At 40.2% G+C, this 18,231-nt stretch overlaps 1 protein-coding gene across 4 annotated transcripts in view; it reads left to right on the forward strand.

Moving 5' to 3' along the window:
• The window catches only part of adarb1b (adenosine deaminase RNA specific B1b), a 126,454-nt gene that overhangs the window by 12,687 nt on the left and 95,536 nt on the right, over positions 1 to 18,231 (forward strand). For 3 of the 4 annotated variants that reach the window (XM_061053803.1, XM_061053800.1, XM_061053801.1), the window contains exon 1: positions 16,383 to 16,509. The exons of the other annotated variant lie outside the window; for it this stretch is intronic. The gene's annotated coding sequence lies outside the window, so the exon portion shown is untranslated. Of the gene's footprint in view, positions 1 to 16,382; positions 16,510 to 18,231 lie in introns of those variants that run through there. 4 annotated transcript variants of the gene reach the window in all.

Below are 18,231 nucleotides of genomic sequence, written 5' to 3' on the forward strand. Positions count from 1 at the left end.
TGTATTCACAGGGGATTAAGCTAAGACCATCAATAATGCAGGCCACATGGAGTATCTGTGAAAACACTCTTCTCTTGTTTTTGTAAGCTCTTCTCTGCTCCTTGGCCTGATGCTTTTGCAGGAGGTAACGTCAGACAGTAAATCCTCTTCACATGAACAAGCGGTTGTTCTTTAAACTTCTGAATGAAGTGCTGCTCCTCTCCTCCGCTTGCCCGTCTTTTGTCTTATTCATCAAGCTTCTCTGTTTCCTTCTATTCCTTCATATTCTTTGGAGCAGTGCATTGAGCCCTTGGTGATATGGCTATATATAGAAGGGAACGAAGGAGCAAGATTAGGAAAAATAGAGTGCCTTTTAGTGTGCTGTCCTGGGACGCTTGCTCCGACGCGCCTCTATGAAAGGGTTAATGACGCACAGATTTAGCCGATAGATTGTTTTGATCTGTGCAGGAGCGACAAGAGGTGGGGAGAAGTCAAGCCTCAGCAGTCCGAGATAGATGTCCTCAATTAACCACAGAACTTTCTTGCTTAATGCCCTTCGAGAAAGGACAGCCTTTCTATTACCTAGAGTTTCTTTTATTATAAGAGCTATGAAGTTTCAGAATAGAGCTACAGGTAAACCTGTTTTGTCATGGAGCCCATTTTTGATGTACATGAGCTCAGGATTAATGTGTTTTTTTCTCCTTTTCCTTTTTCTGCTGGAAAATCTTTCTCAAGGCCATTGAGCACCACAAAAAAGGATCTTGGAGTTTTATTAGCTACAATAAAATATATATTTGTTTGCCTTTTGGGCAACACAAAAGTTCACCTAGTAGAAAATCTATGCCAATAGATGTCACTCTGACACACCATCCAGGGGTTAGGTGGAAGTCCAGTATTTTCACACTTGTGTTAGATTGTAAGATGCAGCATTGTCTTACTCCCACTCTTAGCATAGCAATAGGGTTGGAAAATCACAGAGTAACTCACAATACGTGATAATATCAAGATAAAGTGATTCTGCAATGATGAACATTTTTCCATCATTCTGATGAATCATGATATCTGATTTAAAGTGTAAGAGTAATTAATTTATTCACTCTTGTTTGGTAGTTTGGTTTCACTCCTTAATATGATTTATCTCTTAACTTCTTTTCACCACTGTCTGACATTATCCTGCTGTGTGCCAATCAACTTCCGTTCAGGTTAAAGCTCAAATCTGACATGTGTGTCATGATGTTTTGTGTTGATATTTTCACCCACACCTAATTGTGACCACCAATTTTGTCAGGGAATAAGACAACTGTCAGTCAATAAATTATTATTATTTTTTTTTACAAGATCAGTCAACCGATCACCTTATATCTTTCGCTCTGAATCACAACAACAGTTGCTCAGGTCACTTTCAAGCGGCAAACGCAAGTGTCTGATTAGTTCATGTCTCAGTCGGTACACACTGGATTGGTTGTGAACTTTTTTGAATAACTCATCCCTTTTGATTTTATGAAGGATAAGAGTTATTCCCAATAATACAAGTAGCTGACCTGACAGACAGGCGCGATGTAACGGTTTGTCAAGAGGCTTAAAACCCGCCTCAGCTCGTAGTCTGTTGTTAGGTTGACGAAAAGTTAGGTTGAGACAGCATTTCCAGCACGGCTACAGCCATCAACGGGCTTCCGAAGCCTCCTCCAGTAACAGGTGTGTGACATCACTAAGGTTTGGTCCATTAATATTTACAGTCTATGGTCACTTTACATGTAGGGCTAGTGTAGACAATACTCTTTGTAAAATTATTTTAAGAGCCCTAGCATTAACCAACAAAAGTGCAAGCACTCTGCAACAAAGAGAAAAGCCTGAAATGGATGACGACTGACAAATGTAACTGCAGCAAATTTAACTACATTTCAGTTTATGGTTGTGGCTACTGCAGGGTGTAAATCCAATTAAGGACAGCTCGTAGTTAGCATATCCAAATCTCTCCACACAGTGAGGAATTACTGCACAGTGGATGAGGTAGATGAGAACGACACTTTATATTAACGCCTAAAGGTAATTGAACAACGTGCTGTATTTGAAGCAGTCATTGTTACTGACGTAGACAGTAAGCTGTGAAGCGGGACATGCTAACGAATTCACCTCAGGTAAGCGTAAATAAGCTTCCAGCCACGCTGATCAGTGGATTTGTTGTGGGTTTGTTTGTTTTTTCTCTGATCAGGTGTTCTGAGAAGTGATAGAGATGCTACTTTGGATCTACGCATGCTTCAGTGATTTGGTGTGGTGTGGTGTGGATGGGGGTGGGGTGGGGTTGGGTGGGGGGTGTTTGCTGGGGAGCAGAGCGTAGCAGGTGCTGCTGGCCCATGGGGGCATATTTGTGTACTTTGCTCACTCAGTGGGAACATTTTAATTTGAACCTTTTATTTCTATAAAACAGGTCAGGATTTGTTTTACCCCTGGGCAATTTGTGTCAGTGTTTGTACAGAACCTGCTGTACAGAATCTGCTGTACAGATGCAGGAGAGATGCAGGAGCGGTGCAGCTCCATGTGTTTTTCAGAACCAGTCATCAAAACACACTCGCTTTATGGGAATCTTTTGATAGAGTGCTGTGTATAATTGGTCACCAAGGAGGCTTTCAAGTTTTCATTCCGGCTTTACGAGCATTAAATCACACACTACCAGTCAAGAGCAGTCATTAGTGGGATCTGTCCTACCCTGAACACTCAGAAAAGAACACCCTGTTGTACACAAAAAAAAAAATCCTGCGTGATGTTGTGACGTGGATTCATTTATTCGGGGAATTATTTTGACAACTTTCAGAGTTGACGTCCTGGATGCAGCCTGCATTTGCAACAGATAACGACTGTATTGTTTTTTCAGTAGTGGAAAATCCATGTGCGGCACAGTGGAATGTTCCCTGTTTTCTGTCCCTCAAGCTGAAGGTCACAGCCAATGAAATGGTCTCATACTACAGTTCTATCTCCATTTTACATTGAAAAACAACCTCAGACGGTTTGCCTTTGAATCACTGTATGCAATATTGTTTACATGGCTTTTGACATTAAGCTTATAGCAATGCTTTATTATATCTATTTTTTCCTTTCTTTTACTTGTCAGTGACAGTGAGGGAGCTCCCCCTTAATGAGAAGACAAAAGCATTGATATGACACCCTGAACTGTTGAACAGCTGACACCCCACATCAATCAAGAACAGTAAAACACAATTCCCCTAAAAGGATTACAGAAATTTGTCATTTTAGGTGTCTTTGATTTTGCATTGACAATCAGAGAAACCAAGACAAACCAGATTCTCTTTACTCATCTTTGCAATGACACGGCCCCTTGAAATGAAATCTAATTGTAATTTCAGGATAAATTCTGTCCCTTTTGCTTTGACTGTCTGTCAGCAAGAGCTGGTTGTCTTCTTCTTCTGCCTCTGCGTCCTTTTCACATGTGTTGTGTTTGAAAGAGCAGTGCTTGTACATTTGCTTAGTTCTGTGTAGAGGTTTGTAAAAGCAGCATTCGAAACCAAAGCCATAAATATACAGTATACCCCAAGTGTTCACAATGTCTATCTCAGTATATTTATAGCTCCATCATTGCATGTTTGCAAAACGTGTGATTCCCCTTGCGTAATATTCCCTCAAAAATAAAAGTAAAGTTTTTGTAAAGTTTTAATTACACTGATGTCTCCCAGTGATGCCTTTCTGTTGAGTAGTTTTGGTTGAACGCTCGCTTTGTTGTCACTTCAGCTCTGGCTCTCAGCTTTGGACTGTTCCTCTGACAAGTGTGTCACAAGCAGGATCACATCGAAGTTCACCACTCACGGTCAAATGAGCCTCTTTTCCACTGATAGTCCTCTTCATGTCTTCTTCTCCTCGTGTCAGTGCTTCTCCATCGGAGGTGAAATCAAATCTTGGTTTTATTTGTGAGTCACATGAATCCTCTGTGTTTCATCGTTGTCAGGAGGCTTCTGTAGTGTCACTTTGGGTATTTCCTCCCGTCAGTTTTTTAGCTGTTAGTATGCCTGAGAGACATCTTTCCGTGGACAAAAGCACGCACACACACACACACACACACACACACACACACACACACACACACACACACACACACACACACACACACACACACCCACCCTCAGACACACATTCTCTGTTTTATTCCCAGGGTTGTGAATTTTTCTCTACAGGCAGCACACTCTCTCTTTCTCTCTCTCTCTCTCCACAGACCGGGTGGTGATGAAAGATGTGCCTAAATTAGGATGTTCAGCTCCACTAGAGGCAGGTGTGAGATTTTAGCACCATCTCACAAATCTTACACTTGCACTCAAATGTGCACTGCGTGGTGTGGAACTTTTCATTAGTGGCTTTTTTTTCCTGTAAGAGGCTTACCGGTACATTTCCATCCACACCTTAAGTTGCAAAAGCCTGTGTAATTAAACCTGCAAGTGTGCCCTTTGTGTGCCTTTCCACAAAGCTGTTGTTTTTCTTAAATGAAAATATTAGTATCCTGGAGAGGATTAGTGAATATTAAATTAAACTTGTAGCCAAAAGGCTAGAAGCATGGAGTCAGCAGACTTTTTTAATGATGTCATGAAGTGGAAGTTTGGACTAATGATTAAGAATATTTGTTTGCTGGGCTGTGGGTTTCTGCTGCTAGAGATACAGATCCCATCTGAGACCAGTGTTAAATTAATAACCGGTATTCCTCACTCTGGCGATGAGACTGGGAATTATTTGTAAATTTTCCACAATGCTTCCAATTCAAAAGGAGGAGATAGACTTTTTTTTACCGTTATTTATTGCTCCTTTTTCAAAACAAAAATAACAAAGTAATCAAATAATCCAGTACAAAACAATACGACATTTAATTTTCCAAAGAGAGTTCATGTGATTTTAAACATTAATAATGTTGTGACATGAATGCAAAACTATCGAGGTAATCATGAAATCTGGATTATTTTTCAGACTTAAATCAGGATGTCAAAATCCATCATCATGTTGCATCCCTACAAACTGACTTGATTACTGCCAGTTGAGCTTCTCTGTTTGTGGCTTGCGTTGTCTCTCAAAATGTCATGTGATTTAGTAAACTGTTATAGTATTTCTATTACGTTATCGCTCCAGCGTAATGTCATATCTCATGGTATCTGAAGCTTACAGCTTAAACATCCATTCACTCTGTTGATAAACTTTCTCATACGTTCTTGAAGAAACCAGGCAGAATGCCTTTACAAGTAATTTACTGTATGGTAAACTATTCTGAGGTTTCAAGTGTTTAGTTGCTTTCAAACCGTCACTGGGAAGCTTCTCTCATCTTGCTGCATACAAAGTTAACTGCTTCGTTTTGTTTTGTCTTCCTTCCTTTGGTTGTTTTAACTCGTCGTTATACCACCACCCCTTGAAACATGAGCTATGCAGATATTTTTTGTAGTCCTAGAAGTTGTAAGCGTAATAAGCATGTATGCATCCAAACTGCTTAGCCTCTGCTCTGCCTAGCAAAATGCACAGGCCTACTAACACACTGATGAAAGTGACATACACACATGGTGCTGGAAACTCAGAAAAGCATAGAACTGAGTTGTGTAGATCAGCCTGGAGGATCAGCTCCACGGGTCAGCCTACTGTCACCGATGGCTTCAACTTTTTCTGCATGTATGTAGGTTGCAATGTAGGTTTGAACATTTGGCCTTTTGCACTCACATTTTACCCCTCCTTGACAATGTTGGGAATTTTTCATTAGTGTTGTCTAGTTCATGTGTTAAAGGGTCAGTGTAGTATGACAGGTAAACCCTCACTAGACCCAAACGTGTGCTCCTCTTTGTCACCAACAGAGATAACGTGTGTGAGTGAAGGAGTTGTCAGAGGGCTGTGACATTGCATCAGTAAGTGATGACCTAGCATGAGAGCTTGAAAGTACTATAATGGAATAGCAGTATGATATCAGTATGCTGTACCTGCATTGTGTGTAGAGTGAGGTTCAACATAGAGCCTTGTCCTTGGTACTGCCAGGCACCCTGTTGTGTAATGAATTATTAATAATGAGAACACATCACATATTCATATTTTTCAAGTCTCCAAGTCAGCTTTTAGCACAGACTTGTCTGTAAACATCGGACATTATCACTTTATTTATTGTCAACTCCTCAATTCTATTGAGATAACATTTCACCTGGCTATTATTTGAGACTCTGCCTTTACATTTTAAAGCTCCTGTGAGGTGTTTTTACGGTATTGGTAAACAGACTGAAATAAATACTGATGCCTTGATATGAGCTACAAAAGCAAACAAGCTCCATGGGACAAGATTGACTGTTCTCTATAGTTGCTTTTAACACTTGGTACTGCTGCCATCGGGTGGGTATCACACAACGAATAATTGACAGTCTGCTACCCAAAAGTTCATTTGCATACATTTGCCATGGCAAAGATTTACAAGGAGTGATCATTTGGTTAGTTAAAAGATAGGAAACTATTTTTCTCTCGCAAAGAAACACTACTTAATCATGTACAGGACACGGTCAACAAAGAGATGAGATGTACCGCTTTGACCAGAGGGGTCGCTGAAATCAACACAAAATGAAAGCTTCTTAAAGTGGCTTGAAAGAACGCAGACGCAGCCAAATTTACCGGATTTCATTACCAAGTTGATTGTCTTTCAATGTGAAATGATGAAGCTGAGTGGTAACCCACCCCTCTGACCTACATAGACCCTCAGTGAAGAATGAGTTCTGTCTCGCAGGCAGGGTCTGAACAATGACACTCACACACATGCACAAGAAGTGTTTTGCTGCCTTTAAATGGTAGTGTAACCGCGAGGGCATTTGAGAGTCTGGGAGCAACACTTTCAGTAACAGTTTGTTTGGGATTAGCAGGACAGATGGCTGACATTTTTGGTAGTTTTGAGATCCAATTGTCTGAAGAGACTGAGAGTGTGTCTACAGTAAAATAAACAGGCTTTAAAAGAAGAGGGGTCAGCGCCAGAGCGTTAATGTTAGAAATATCTCTCTGTTGGAGAAGTGGATTGGTAACAAACGAAAAGGACAATAAAAGAGTTTGAGGCTTTAAATACTGCGGGATTGTACATCATCACTCCTGACCAGAATGTCTAGTTGAAGTAAAGGAATGTTTGCGACTTGTTTTTGGGCAGTTTTTTTTTTTTTTTGCTGCGCTGTGAGCAGCTTTTGTTGCGACTTGTTCCCTTCCCCTGTCGAACACAAAGCTTTTTGTTTGATTTGACGGCCAGCCACTTCTCATTAACAGCAATGTGACCCCGTCTGATCACCTCTCGTATACAAAGGGTCATTATGTCCTTGATAATAACACATTTTTCAGTCAGTACGTTTCTAGGATGCAAAGGGAGAGAAAGTAAAAAGAGATAGAGAGATAACAGTTCTGTTATTCAAACTTATTTGTAGAGTCATTTTGGTGTGCAATGGTTGTCCATTTATAGCTCAGTCAAGGTAGAAAAATGCAACTACTTGGATGATGCCATAAATGCTACATATTATTGTTTACAGCGTTTCAAAATGGAGCACAGTTTATTTAAAATTGTCTGTGGGTAAACAATGTAATTTGGTTTGCTGAGTGTGGCTAACGTTAGCAGTTAAAGAATGTCAGAGTTTAAAGAATAAAAAAAACTTAAAAACCCTGCTGCTCCTACAAGATGCTATCCATTCACTCTGCTTGTTTATATCTGGGTAGTAGAGCAGGCTCATTGACCAGAGCTACAGCCAGTCGATGGCTAAACCTCCAGTTAGTGGTTGGTGGCTGAATTTGAGTTATGTGCTCAAACTGGCATGGAGGGCGGAGTTATACAAATTTAACTCTTCTCAACCAACTAATAACTGTGGTGCTGACTAGCAAGGGCCATTAAGTTTTTCTGTGCTCTGTCCAATATTGACTCAGGGGTTAGCTAAAAGTTTAGTGTGCATCAGAAAAGACTAAAATAGAGAAGTTGCAGCCCCACTATTAATTATTACTACCACTAGAGTGTTTGGCTATGCTTTCAGGAGCAACTTGGGGTTCAGTTTTTTGCCCAAGGACACTTAGACATATGCTACAAGAGCTGGGGATTGAACCGCCAACTTTTAATGTTGCCTTGTTTTTCCTGGTCATTTGACAAATGCAGGTTTTGGAACTGGAAAGAGAAAAGAAGCCATTTGAGGACACAGCTTGTGGCTCCTGGGACATATTTCAGATACTTTCCAATGTTACTCCTCATTCTATAAACCAATATGATTAATAAATGATTCAGATAGTTTTCCAAGAAATTTGGATTTTTACTTTCACAAAAGTCTCTTGAAATTTTGGTGACTCAAAAGGCGTCTTGTTCCTAACCATCGCCCATACCATCAATTACAGATTCTCAACCTAATTTCTTATTTCATGTGTTTATATGAAACATAGTTTTAAATGGTGAGGTTGTTGAACACCACACATTCCAGTACACACACAGTCTGTGTAGTAAAATGGCCTGTTAATATTCATCAAAGCCAGTCACATTCAGGCTCGCTGCTATGTTCCCCCGGCCCGTATGAAGGAGGTGTTTGTATCCCACAGAGGAGTTTTGCATCCTTACAGTCTGCTGCGGGCTGCAAAGTGGTGTGTTGCATACTTGGCTGGAATGCATCAGCAGGCAGCGCTCGTGCTTTTTGGGAAGAAGATGTAAGTCCTATTACTCACCTCTATAGCAGGGATAGTGCTATGTTGTGCCTCCCAGGGGATCTGTTCAATCATTGGCGCACACTTTATTACATTGTTCTGAGGAAGTGTGTGTGTGTGTGCTGCAGAGTTCTCTGCTCTTAACCTATTTTTTTGCACAGGGATTCATTTTTCTGTATTTTGTTGTTGCATTTGTACTTTTTTTACAGTGCATTTCTGTGTATCAACCTCTACATTTGTGTTTGCAACCGGTCATATATGAATATCAGACTTCATCCCCCCCCTTCACCTTTTCCAATACCAGTCCTGTGGTGATGCCGCAGTTTTTTCTGCATCCACCACAGATGTTTCTGTGACCCCAGCGGACAAAAAACAGGTTTTCCCCTAATTATTCGAAAAACATCTGCGCACGAGGCAGAGAGGAGGCGTAGGAGCGTGTCCGTCCTGGAGGGCGGTCGGATGTAATCGAACCGTAAATAAGACATGGCTCGGGAGATGTGGGAAGCTTGTGCAAGCAAGCGTGGGTTTGTGTGTGTGTGTGGGAGATAGAGAGAGGCCATTTCAAAAGAGTGCGTAGCAGGGCAAAGGGGGGAGGGGTATGAGGTGGAATCTGCCATATGGATGAGTGAGGAAGACAAAGGGAGAAATGGAAGGGAGGAAGGAGAGACTCAGCGGCCGGCATCAACTCACTTAAAGCTCCCTGCTGGCCCCGGGGATGCTGACAGCACAATTTTTGTTGATTCACCCCCCCCCCCTCCTTCCTTCAACTTGTTCCCCTGTCTTTTGCCGTCAGTCTCTGTTCTTGTTGCCCTTGTGCTGCCTTTATTTGTGATGCTCCCCGATCTGTCTCCTCGTCCTCTAGCTCGACCTTTCCAATGTAGACTCCTCTTCCCTGTCATGTAGTCTGGTCAGCTGATGCATATGCCCGGTGCCAGAGCGTGTATGTGTCTCCAGAGTTTGAACTCTGTGCATTGTGTAATCTTCCCCACAAGCTATAAGGTGAAGGGAACATACAGTGTGCCACATGGATTAGTTACAATAGTAAAAGGGGTACCACAGCATTTCTATCACTAGAATAATACAGAGGAAGTTTTTGTTTTCAGTGTGTGGAGTCAGCTTGAAAGCTATTAAATATCTGCACACCTTTTCTTATTTTTAATGAAGAACTATACCTAATGCTTTGACACCTCAGGGTGTAATTAAAAGCAAAACAAGAAGAACTGGTGATTAACACCAGTACAAACACTAAATAAAGCAGTTTCATGTTAAAAATGAGTCTCTTCCCTGTTGCTTTGAGGGCCTCAAGCAATGCAACCATTTACGTTAGTTTTTTTGTAGGTACTGAGCTCGTCTAGAGGTTGGGCTTCCTTCAGTGTTTATTGTTCTCAAGGTTTTTCCAGGAGCTTAACTGTCCTTAAAGATATTTTCCCACTCAAAAACAAAATGACATAAAGCTGGTAAAAAGCTTTAATAGAGCAGTTCCAGTTAGTCAGCAGCAGAATTACAAGTCAGCTAATTCGGCCAACCGCCACTAGTTGGGGCTGTAACCATAGACAGGCTGTAGCTTTGGGCAATTGGGCCCGCCACGGTCTGCTCTAGTACCTGGATCTAAACAAGTTCAATGAATGGATAGCATCTCATAGAAGCAGAGAGTAGGGGATCCTGAAACCTTTTCATTTCAACTTGAGCAATGGGTAACCACAATTTACACAGATATGTGGATGTTAACATGCAGGGAACCGAAGGCTGGTTGTGCTAGCCAATCTGTGTAAACCAAATAACATTGTTTACCTTCAGGTAATTTGTGTGACTGTCTATTAAGTGTTTTCTTACCTTATAGTAGACACTGAATTTACATTTCTGTGTTTAGTCGATTATGAAGATCCCTAGTATAAACGCTCTCGAGGAACATTGAGTAAGAATTGAGATCAGATCACTCAGGCAGCATAAGGAGGTGGTCTGGGATACATTCATCCACATTGGTTTGGTAGTATGTATGCATACGTGTCCTGGGCCACATTAAGTACCACCCACTCTCCTTTCCATGGCAACAATTACATCGGAGTAGCCCAACAGACTACCCTTGTGCTCCTAATGATGTAATATTATTACCCTGTGGCTCATTAAAAACATTATATTTAAATGTCTCAAGTCCAACATTTGAAAGTGTAGTTTATGCAGTAGAGCTGTGAGACTTTAGTTGAAACATAGAAGACTTCAAATTAAACAAAGTGCAGTGATTTAATTTGAAACGCTTGAAGAGTAGTTGGTTGGGTGGCTAAATATGTGTTTTCCTTTTTTAAAACACAACACTGAAGAATAGGAGTTTGTTGCTGCTCTTCATAGAAAATAACCCTAAATAATAATGAATCACTGAATCAAATGGGACTTACAAAACTCTGAGTTGGACACAGTTTGTCTGATGGCTGTGCAAGAAAACATTTGATGCCACTGTGATTTTACACTGGTGTAAAATGCAGACATGGAATAAAATGCTTTTATTGAAGCTACATACGTCATCCTTTAATGACTGTGGATCGTGAAAGGCACATGTTCAACCTGCAGTCTTTATAGCTTTGAATTAGGCTTGGATGCTTTTTAATCGGAGTGTTAAAAAGAAGCTACAAAACAAGCTTTTTCTGAGGTCAGATGTGGTGCATTCCTGAGGGCTCCAGACGAATGGAAGCAGTCTACACTACCAAAGGCAACTTACTTAATGGGAGCATTCATGTAGTAAACTGAAGTGGGTTACGGTAGTGCCTTTGTTACATTTAGGGAAGCTTCTGGCCTTGCTTTGTGAAAACAGACTCAGGAAACTAGACCACCATCTGTAGAATAAAGACCAGCTATAACCTTTTACCACTTTGTTGTTGAGTTTGTTGCTCAAAGCCTCTGTTTTTCTGTCTTGGCACAGTGTACCTGCAGAACTTCCCAAATGTTTATGGCTGGAGCAATCTGTTTGGATTTTTTTTATCTGTTCGGAAATGTCAGTGAAAGACAAGGTTGGCACAGTATAATCATCTTAAACGTCTTTACAATGGTAGAACATAAAAGCAAACAACCAATATATCTTTCATAGAAAAAAGTTTGATATCAATTTCATCGCAAAAGCTAAATGAGAATGATTTTACTCCTGAAAAAAAGGAACTACCAGGCTGTCAAAATCATGATTACTCGGCTTGCTTAATTTCAATTATTTATCCCATTTAATCACATTTTTAATTGCATGTTTCAAATTCCATTATTTTGCATCTTACAACAGTTTTGTTATGCTTTGATTTTGTATTTTTGGACTGTCTGAAGCTAGGGCATCTTTTATTAAATGTGGATACCAACCTGCTTTGATTTTGAATGAAATAAAGAACTTCCAGGACAACGAGGGGTTACGACATTAACTTAACCACAGAAAAAAGGAAGTTGCTGTTAAATTGAGTTCAAGTTGTACAAGTGATGTGTCAGGTTTTAGCGGTTTATACCACTCAACTGCAGTGACGCATAACCAGGCCAGGCCATGTGGACGTTAACGTGCAAGATGAACAGAAGGCTGGCGTTGCTAGCACTGCTAATGTTGGCCACATAAAATGTATTTGGTAATGTTTACCTACAAAGTAATTTACATCAGAAACTGCACACATTTCAGCATTAAAAGTGGCCTTCAGCGATGTAATTGAAGAATGTGATACTGTTTCACACTAACCGGGGGCGGGACCAATATAATGGTAGGGGAAACACTGATAGTGTCACTTTTGTGACAACCATAGCGGAGGGAAATCCCCTTTCATTGTCAAAAGAAGCTTTTGATAAAGATTCCTCTTGTAAAAGGAGGAGAGTGTGCAAAAATCATCTTCACTATTTAACATGATGTTCTCTGTCTTTCTTTGCTTTGACAACCTGTTTCATACTTTTTTAAATTATTATTTTTTATACTGATTGTAGATGAAGACAGACGATCAGTGGATCACATTTTCTACTCGAAAACAAAATGTGTGACTTCACTGATGTCTCTCTTCAAGAGGAGCAGAGGATGTATTTTTGCGCCAACACAAACACCATGTTGTGCTTTTTGATAACACATCGCAGGAGGCATTAAGCCACTTTGTGTCAAAGTTATTTATTACAGCTTCATCCTGTCAATTCAATCCTCAACACCAAACACATGCTATTAAATAACCTTCTGAAAGCATCATTACCAAATGTTAAGAAAATAACAACACATATTCCCTTGCAGCTGGAGGTCCACAGCTATTTCCTGACAATGTTCGTCTGGTTAATTATTTTTGGTTATATGATGGGAATGACACATCAAACAGGCATGCCTGTTGTTGCCATGGTGCTTTAAGATGCTGTCTGCCAATTTTGCACAAGCACAATCAGGATTAAAAGCTCCCAAGTTTAGGAATCCGCTAGTGGCAGTGCTCTTACTGCACGAGTGTGTGCAGTCTTAAGACAAACATTTTCAACATGCCAGAAGTTAATTCGCCCAGTCAATAGCCACTGATCAGGCTATGATGGGCCATCGTTACCCCTTGTTGACTGCACGACAATCAAAGGGCAATTTAGCTGAAATTTGACCCAACTTCAACATCAGTCGTGCAACTCAAAAAATGCTATGTGCGTTTCTTTGTCTGACTTCCTGTCCGGGTCTATCTGTTCACCTTGACGCGTGCTTGCAGTGGTCTCCATCAAGAATAGACTATATTTGAAATGGAGTGCTTCTTGTACATTCTGGAGATGGGCTGCGGCGCTTGCTGTGGAAACACAGTCATTGACTAGAGTAGGATCGCATTGGGCCGTAGTGCCTGCTGACTGAACATGGCGTGCAAGGACTATGTGGAAATTGCTGGTTACACATATTGGTTTAAAAATGATCTGGTTCTCTTTAGCCATTGGCTTCCATGTCTAAACTTCGGGTGTTAATTGAACTTCCAAAACGGTGTTAGAGTGTCAAACTTGAACAAAACTTAATTTTGTTCTCATTATAATTCTGCAAATTGATGAGAAATAGATTAAACTCAGCAGCAGGTTGGGGAGAAGACGGACACAACACGGTTACAAACAGGTAGAATTTCATACGCCTCTGACCACAGCAGCCTCCTCAACATCAACTATATTTCTTACTAACTTACAAGGTCTTTTCAAATATGTTTATGACTAAGCTCCTTGAAACCCTCTGATTTAATTAAACTATACCAATGAGTACCAGCCTTTTAATGATCCAAGGCCACTCGCCTTTTGAAGTCTAAAAAAAGGAAATGACATTTCCAAGGGACTTTTAATTTGATTATAGAGTCGTGATGCTGCAGCGTCATCCCTCAGAGTTTTATTAACTGGAAGTACTTGGTGAAAAATCTGGTGTGAATGTCACTCAATTTCAAACAGCATTTCATATCATCATATATACTGATAATTAGAGACGCTAGCCGTGGGCAGTGTTGTCAAATACAGCCGAGGAAGAAAACATTCACTTGAGAAGATTTGGCTTGTTTCTCATTTCTTTTCAGAGGGTTTGTATTTCTGATGCGCACACTACTGTGTTCCTTGCTGTAGTGAGCTTTAAGAGTAAGAAACATGAGGAGGATACTGTCCTGTTCAGCTCCTATAGTTCCCTGCATGCTCAGAAGTCTGGAGTTTGCTGGGCTGAGGTAATCCCTCCAGAATTTAGGAATTAATCTGTGGCTGATATGCAGCTCATTCGCTGCTCATATTGAAAGTCAAGTTCCTAACAGAGAGTCTCTTACTGCACACTGCTTATATTTCATGTTACAAATTATGTTCATTTTAAATTATTTTGATATACATCTCATAATTTTGGTTTATCAACACTGGACTATTTAAGAATTTGGGGCAAAACGATTATTGTCCTAAAAATTATGTTTGGGAACATTTCATTCTCAATGCTTCAAAGAAAAGGATTGCTTGCTTGATTTGTAAAGTGGACATTGCTAATCATGTGAGCAAGTATGTAATTATAGAAGGCATGTTGGATGGACTTTTCTCTTTTTAACATCAACAGTGACATTCAAAGTAACTGTCTGAAGTCACAGCCACACAGTGATTTTTCTCTCATTTACAGTCCCTTACCTTCAAACCTTTCTCCTAGAACACTTTTTCTCCTATCTCTAAACTTCCAATATTACCACAGTAACAATACTACTCGGTCATGATTACAGTCAAGGCCAAAATATGTCTTGTGAAAAATCCACTTTGACAGTGTTTTTTTAACATATAATTGTGTAACCTGAGTGTCTACTAACCCACAAAATGTGAAATAAACCCATCCAGTTCTTTGTTTGTAGTCTGCATAAGTCTAACAAAACCGAGAAAAATGCTTTGTTTCAAATGTGCTCTCATTGTGACATCACAGTGGGATTCTGGTAAAAAAAATACCCTCCCCTCCCCTGGTATCTCCACCCATGGACTCCACCCCCAGCCTAGAACAAAACTTTGCATTGAATTTCAATGGGACTCACTGAATTTAAAGAGACACACACACCAAAACGGAGCGCTCTGACAGAGCTGGTTTATACAGGGTCACAAACCTCTTCTGGTTCATGTTATATTTTGACCACAGCACAGTTACTGTTTTAAAAGGTAGAGATGGGGTATAATATGTCCTCTTTAAAAAAATAATGTTAGATTAAAAGCTGACAGCTAAATAAGAGCCATTAAGTAATTGTGCAATACATTACCCATTCATCTTTTAAACAATCAATGACTAGTCGACTCTTAAAAAAAGTCGTTAGCTGCAGCCTTAGTAAGGATATACTAAAAAATGATTTTGAGTTGAAAGTAGAAAGATATGTGATTGTCAAAGAATTTGGAGTTCTTGTTAAATTATTGAATGTAATTAAGGATTCATCCCGCTGTATCCTGATGAAGAGATCAGAAAAGTCACCTTCATTTAACAGAAGTTTGCGGCCATTTTTCTGTCACTTTATCCAAAACACAACTAAGCCTATCATTTGTCTTCACTGCTTAATGCCAGACTTGCCCTTCAAGAAGGACCGATGTGACAGAGTTTAATAAGTAAATGGCTGAGTTCAGTTCTTTAGAAGAACCGAATATCAGATCTGTGAAAAACATTAATGGGCTCCCCCAAGGACCCAATCGGGGAAAAAAAACGATACGTGGCCGACAGAGATGAACATCAATCTTAAAAGTTTTTATTGATAAAATCCCAACAGAATTTGTCTACACACACTTGTTCTTACCAAAAGACCTTTGTATAAACTATCCAGTAAGTGTCCTATCATGATTTTAGTTCATATGTGCATATCTAATTTTTGGGAACCAATCTATTACATAAAGGTCTTTGGATATTTAGAGTCCTGTCTAAGACATCTTGTTTGTGTCAACATGTAAAGACCCTCTCTTTGTTACATTTCCATTATCCTTTTGCTGAATTTGAGTTGGACTCCCAATGAAGTTCTGTCCCTTAAAGAACACTTTGATTTGAAGCACTTGATATAATCTTACAGTCCTACAGTAAATAAGAGAGAGTGAATATGAACAAGTATAGAAGAGCCGTTATAGGAGCTCAGATTTAAGCTTATTTCAAAGGCTTCCTATGATAGCAAGGGGGATCATGTGAGGTAAAAGTCTGTTACAAATTCTATTTGCAACCTTGAAAGTGCCTCATCTGTCACCAAACATTTATTGTGTTTTGGCACAGTATTACAAATATTGTATCACTCATTCTCTTTCTGAATGTTAATCCTTTTTCAAATTTCTGTGTCTTTCTTTAGAGGGAATCATTGGAACTGCCTGGCAAGCCTAAACGCACGCTTCCACCACCCACTGAATTAGAGTTTATTGGAGAATTCCTTGGCATTCAACAGATTTGGTGTTGACTCATTCTACAAGAACTCGGAGGTGGGTTTATCACCCTGCAGGGCTTCGCTGTCTGTTTGAGAACCGCACGCTGTAATTGAAACACTTGATCTAGAAGTTTATGTTGTAGTTTAAGCTACCGTTAAACCGAAGCTGTGTGTCGTCTATTTGACCTTGTCTCCATCGCTCAACTTGAACCAGCCGAGGAGTCACAGTGACCTTTTTAACATGGAGGATGACTCCTACTATACATGTCAAGGGCATGGCGTTGTAGCCCGTGCCTCCAGCAGGCCTTACTCATCTTTCTCTTCCCATCTCCTTCATGTGCTTTAATAGTTCAACATCGTGACTTGATGCAATTCTGAAGGACAGATTGTGTTTAACGATACCCCGCCCACAGATTCCTCATGGGCATTTTTGTCAGATGATTGGATATAAAGATTCAGTGTCAAAAACGATTCCTTAAAATTCCTTCTAAGATGCATAGATGGCCAATTTGAATTTTGCTCTTATTTCTGACCCTTCAATTTGAGGCGACATTTCTGACAGACAAAAGCTGCTGTCACTACCTTCACTGAGAAATAAACGGGGGGTTCTATTCATCTGGCTCTTTTGATGCAAGAGTGAAGCTCAGAACAGATTTGTGACCATCACTTGGAGAAGATGGATGTCAAAGCCAGTCTGTTATGCAGGTACATCACAAAAGCTCCCTTAAGCTGTTTCCACACATACACTCCTGATTTTCCAGAACGATGTAGGGTAGCCGGACCCTGAAATTTTCCAAAATTGTTACTCACATATGCCCTTCACAGCGTGAAGTTTTCCCTGTAGGCGGGGTCTCAGGGGGCAGGACTTCATATGAAAAGGACACTGCGGTTGTAATGTTAACAAGAAATCCAAGATGGCAGGTGAAGCTGAGGCTGACGACAGCTTCTGCCTTAATATCAGTGCTGCCTGTTATTGGGCTCGCCACAGTATGAAGGACAAAATGAAAAAAGAACATGCTGGTGAGCAGAAAAGAGTATGAAGCTGCTTTATTAGTCGCATGATAAACGTCATCACCAGCTCTTGCCTGCCCATGCTGAATTTACTTGAATATTATCTGCTGTGTTCACACTTCAGCTCAACCCGAATTCATGTGAAAATGTACTTGGAAAATAGAGGTTAAGCATAGACTGAATAATACATGGACATGGACTCGCCGACATCACCCATTGGTTTCGGCAGTTGCCTTATTGAAAATACTTTCTTAAACTACCTTTCAGTCAATGTAGTGACAGGCACTGTCGTCCTTAAGCCTCCTGACAATGGGTCAAGCCATCAGTCAGATCAGCTATGCCCCTTATCATTAATAACTCTTATTCTATAAAATCTAAATGTAAGAGTCATAAAATTCACCCCCCATATAGTGTGTACCGATAAAGACATGAACCATTAAGATTAAAAGAGTTTTTGTACCAGGCCGTAAACATAAAAAATTGGCATTTTAGAACGAGTGTGTATGTGACGTCCGGGTCTGTTGGAGCCAGCCTCAAGTGGACACTCAAGAAAATGCATTTTTCTTTTTTGCACTTCACACTGGCTTCATTGTTCAACAATGGAGGCTGCCGTTGAGGAAAAGTCAGGGTTAAAATGTTGACAGTGTTCTTTTGTGCAGCTCATCCCAAAAATATTGGTAAATTGTCAGGAGTGTGAGAATTCACCGTACAAGTTTTAAAGTATCATTACCACATTCAGGGAGAACACACAAACAAACATGTTAAG

This window comes from Labrus mixtus, chromosome 13, assembly GCF_963584025.1.
Source record: "Labrus mixtus chromosome 13, fLabMix1.1, whole genome shotgun sequence".
Lineage (NCBI taxonomy): Eukaryota > Metazoa > Chordata > Actinopteri > Labriformes > Labridae > Labrus > Labrus mixtus.